Source organism: Mirounga angustirostris, unplaced genomic scaffold, assembly GCF_029215605.1.
Source record: "Mirounga angustirostris isolate CCGP_5_RB_7025 unplaced genomic scaffold, mMirAng1.0.hap1 SCAF_8, whole genome shotgun sequence".
NCBI classification, from domain to species: Eukaryota; Metazoa; Chordata; class Mammalia; order Carnivora; family Phocidae; genus Mirounga; species Mirounga angustirostris.
Window position 1 is genome coordinate 81,586,109 of NW_026991716.1, and position 5,494 is coordinate 81,591,602.

General features: G+C 33.4%; 1 pseudogene; it reads right to left on the reverse strand.

Moving 5' to 3' along the window:
- Positions 1–980: 980 nt before the first annotated feature.
- Positions 981–1,316, reverse strand: LOC123837044 (large ribosomal subunit protein eL43-like; annotated as a pseudogene).
- Between the last annotated feature and the right edge of the window lie 4,178 nt (positions 1,317–5,494).

Sequence of the window (5,494 nt, forward strand, 5' to 3'; positions counted from 1 at the left end):
ATTCCATAACTGGAAGCCTGTACCTTTCACTCCCCTTCACCGATTTTGCCCATCACTTCAGCCTCCTCTGTTCTAGCAATCATTATTTCTCTATTTATGTCTCTGTTTCTGGTTTTTTTTATTCATTTCTTTTATTTTTTAGAGCCCACATATAAATAAGTGAAATCATATAGAACTTGTCTTTCCCTGACTTATTTCGCTCATCATAATACCTTCTAGGTCCATCCACATTGTCACAAATGGCAAGAGCCCATTCCTTTTTATGGTTGAGTAATATTCCATTATACACACACACACACACACACACAATACCACACCTTTATCCATTCATCTGTTGATGGGTACTTGGGTTTCTTGCTTAGTCTGGCTATTGTAAACAGTGCTACAATAAACATAGGAGTACATATATCATTTCAAATTGTGTTTTTGTTTTCTTTGGGTAAATACCCAGTAGTAGAATTACTGGATCATATGGTATTTCTATTTTTAAGTTTTTGAGAAACTTCCCTACTGTTTCCCATAGTGGCTGGATCAATTTACATTCTTACCAAGAGTGCGTGAGAGTTCCTTTTTCTTCACAACCTCACCAATACTTGTTTATTGTTTTTTTGATTCTAGCCATTCTGATAGGCATAAGGTGATATTTCCTTGTGGTTTTGATTTGCATTTCTCTGAGGATTGGTGATGTTGAGCATCTTTTCATGTACCTGTTGGACATGTGTTATGTTTCCTTTGGGAAAATATCTATTCAGGTCCTCTGCCACTTTTTTAATTTAATTATTTGTTCTTTTGGTGTTGAGTTAGTTCATTATACATTTTGGATATTAACTGATATCAGAAATAGCATTTGCAAACATTTTCTCCCATTCAGTAGGTTGCCTTTTCATTTTGTGGGTGGTTTCCTTTGTCATGCAAAAACCTTTTTGGGGCTGTAGTCTCAATAGTTTATATTGGCTTTTGTTTTTCTTTTCTTTTTTTTTTTGTTACATAAATTAACCTATTTATTATAGGCTAGCAATGTTTCAAATGGTGAAACTTCTACGGGTCTTTCAACTCCTTCAGTCTTCTGATGGCAGACTTCACTGTGACAGCAGAAGTGGTGTTGTAGGTCCAGGTGCCACCAGCGACGGTTTTCATGCAGGAGCCACAATGCCAGATCCCTACAGCTCGTCTTTTCATCTTGGTTTTGCCACAGAAGGAGCAAGTGTACTTGGCATGCCGGCTTATTTCAATCTTCTTCACCATTTTCCTGAGGGAGGCACCATAACGGTCCCGTATTTACCCACGATTCTGACCTTCTTGGTGCGTTTAGCCATGTCACCGCAAACTAGGTTTCGGCTTTTGTTTTTCTTGTCTGAGGAGGTATATCTAGAAAAATGTTGTGACAGCTGATGTCAAAGAAGTTACTGCCTATATTTTCTTCTAGGAGTTTTATGGTTTTATGTTTCACGTTTAGGAATCCACTCTGAGTTTATTTTTGTGTATGTTGTAAGAAAGTGATCTAGTTTCATTCTTTTGCATGTAGTTGTCCAGTTTTCCTAGCACCATTTATTGAAGAGACTGTCTTTTCCCCATTGCATATTCTAGCCTCCTTTGTCATAGATTATTTGACCATATAAACATAGGTTTATTTCTGGGCTCTCTATTTTGTTCCATTGACCTGTGTGTCTACTTTTTGCCAGTACCATGCTGTCTTGATTAGCATAGCTTTGTAGTGTATCTTAAAATTTGGGATTTTGATGCCTCCAGCTTTGTTCTGCTTTCTCAAAATTGCTTTCACTATTCAAGCTCTTTTACAGTTCCATACAAATTTTAGTATTATTTGTTCTAGTTCTGTGAAAAATGCCATTGGAATTTGATAGTTATTGCATCATATAGATTGTTTGGGGTAGTATGGGTCTTTTAATAATGTTAATTCTTCCAACTCATGAGCATGGAATATCTTTACATTGTTTGTGTTGTCTTCAATTTTTTTCACCAGTGTTTTATAGTTTTCAGAGTACGGTAGACTGTCTATTCTAATCAACAGGTACATAAACTTTCCTATAACCATAGTATCTTAATTGATAATAACCACTCACTAAGTATTAAAATCAGTAAACCTTGGAACATTTTTCTTTTTCATTTTTTTTAGTCTAGCTCATTTGTCTTTCCATATAACTTTTAGGATCATCTTGTCAATATCTACAGAAATTCTTCCTGGGGAATTAATTAATTTTAATTAGTTTTCTTCTTTCCTTATATAAGTATCAAATGCTCTAAATTTCCCCATATGCTCATGATTTTCTGATTCCACAGTTGGAATTGCAGTAAATCTAAAGATCAGTTAGGGGAAAATTGACATATTAAAAATGTTGGGTTTCCAATTCATGGATACTGAATTTGTCTCCAGTTGTTTAAATTTTCTTTGAATTTTATATTTTTTTATAATTTTCCATATACACATCCTGCAAATGTTTTGTTGGACTTATGCCTAAGTATTTCATTTGCTAGGTTATTATAAATTGTATTTTTTGCTTCAAATATCTATTGAGATTGTGTAGACATATGATTGTTATTTATATGTTAACCTTTTATATGCCAACATTGGCAAACTCACATTAATTCTAGGATCTGTTTTTATAGAATCCTTGTGATTTTCTATATAGATACTCATATCACCTATGAAAAGGAATAGTTATATATTTTCCTTTCGATCTCTACTTTTTAAAAATGATCTTTTAAATATGTCTTGCTTTAATGGACTTGCTAGGACTCACAATAACTAGATATGTTGACAGTAAGTATCCTTACCTTGTTCCCAATGTAAGGCAAAAGCATTCAATTTTTCATCATTAAGTATTGTTAGCTTTGGTTTTTGTTTTTGTTGTTTTGTTTTGTTTTAAAGAATATATGTGGAAAATAATCAATAGAACTAAAAAGCAATCCATGGAATGGGAGAAGATATTTGCAAATGGCATATCTGGTAAAGGGTTAGTATCCAAAATCTATAAAGAACTTATCAAACTTAACAACCCAAAAACAAATAATGCAGTTAAGAAATGGGCAGAAGATATAAATAGATATTTTTCCAAAGAAGACATAGAGATGGCCAACAGACACATAAAAAGATGCTCAGCATCACTCATCATCAGGGAAATGAGAATGGAAACCATGGTGAGACACCACCACATTACACCTGTCAGAATGGCTAAAATTAACAACACAGGAAAAAACAGATGTTGGCAAAGATGTGGAGAAAGGGGAACCCTCTTACACCATTGGTGGGAATGCAAACTCGTGCAGCCACTCTGGAAAATGGTATGGAGTTTCCTCAAAAAGTTAAAAATAGAACTACCCTAGGATCCAGCAATTGCACTATTAGATATTTGCCCAAAGGACAGAAACATACTGATTCAAGGGGCACATGCACCCCAATATTTATAGAAGCATTATCAACAATAGCCAAATTATGGAAAGAGCCCAAATGTCCATCGACTGATGAATGGATAAAGAAGTGGTGGCTTATATATAATATATATATGCACAATGGAATATTATTCAGCTCTCAAGAAGAATGAAATCCTGCCATTTGCAAGGATATAGATAGAGCTAGAGTGTATAATGCTAAGCAAAATATGTCAGTCAGAGAAAGACAAATATTATATGATTTCACTCATATGTGCACTTTAAGAAACCAAACAGATGAACATAAGAGAAGAGGAAAAAAAAAAAAAAAAAGGAGGCAAACCATTAAGAGACTCCTTTTTTTTCATGTTTTATTCATGATTTTATTGGGAAAGCCTCTAGAATTTTGTCATTATGTATAATACTTGCTGTAGGTTCTGGGTAGACATTCTTCTTTTTTATTTCATCATGAAAGACTCTTAACTGTAGAGAACAAACTGAGGGTTGCTGGAGGGGAGGTGGCTGGGGGATGGGCTAAATGGCTATTTAGGAGTGTACTAATTGTGATGAGCACTGGGTGTTACATGTAAGTGATGAACCACTAAATTCTACTCCTGAAACCAATATTACACGATATGTTAACTAACTAGAATTTAAATACTTAAAAATATAACAGATGTGGAATTTTTTCAGTTTTTTACCTTAATTGATATTATTCCATATTTCCCCCTTATTTCTGCTAATTTGGTGAATTATATTGGTTTAATTTCAAATGTTAAAACAGCCTCCCATTACTTTCCAGTATGACCCATATTTGCTTATCACACATCATCCTTTATTTCTCAACTCCCATATATTGAGTTAGTTTCATACATTATTCTCTGTATAATTTCCAAAATACCTTGTTACTAATTTTATTGTGACAGTCAGTTACCCTTTAAAGATTTTTTAAAAATATATTTTATATTTATCTTAATTTTAAAAAATTGCTCTTGCTTTTATTGTGTTATATTTATGGCACTGATCCAAATTTACATTTGATATCATGCCCCTTGCTTTACCTTATAAGACAGTTCTGAAGATAATCGGAAGACATATTCTCTAGGGTTTGTTCATCTAAAATGTATTTGACTTGGGGTGTCTGGGTGGTTCAGTCGATAAGTGTCTGCCTTCCGCTCAGGTCATGATCCCAGGGTCCTGGGATCGAGCCCCACATTGGGCTCCCTGCTCCGCGGGATTCCTTCTTCTCCCTCTACCAGTCCCCCTGCTTGTGTTCCTTCTAGCTGTGTCTTTCTCTGTCGAATAAATAAATAAAATCTTTTTAAAAAAATAAATAAAATGTATTTGACTTCAGTTTTAAAATATATATTTTATTGGATATAAAATTTGGGGCTGTCAGTTATTTTTAAAATGTTTTTAATGTGTCACTCCATTGTCTTCTGTGGTTTTTGTTTGTTTTACCAAAAGCCTGCTGTATTTCAAATTTTGTTTCCTTCTGACTGTCCTAAATATTTTCTCTTTATTGTTAGAGTTAACAGTTTAACTATGTGTGTATATGTGTGTGTGTTTTATGCCATTATGTCTTCAAATATTTCTTCTGTCCTCTCCCTTCACTCCTTTCCTATTATGACTTCAATTTCACATAAGTTAGACCATTTAATATTGTCCCACATCTCCTAGATGCTGTATTCTGAATTATTTTAAATTATTCTCTTTTTTTGCATTTCAATTTGGATAATTTCTCTTAACTACAGCTCTTATTTTGGCTGTGTACAATCTGTTGAAAATACTGTCAAAGGAATTGTTTGTATATATGTATATTTTTGGTAACATTTCCATGTAACTCATTATTCTTTTTTCCATCTCTTTTCTGTCCTTTAATTTGTTGTCCTTTCAAAATAGCACCTTTTAAAATATTTATTATGGTGTTTAAAGTCTTTGTATAATAGTTCTAACAATTTGATTATTTATAGGCCCATTTTTGTCAGCTGTGTGTTTTCCTGACAATTTGTTGTTACTTCTCGATTTGATTTTTTGGAGAGTTTTTATTGAATAATGGGCACTTTATGCTAAGGAATATTACTACAGTAAATAAAATTTATGCCTC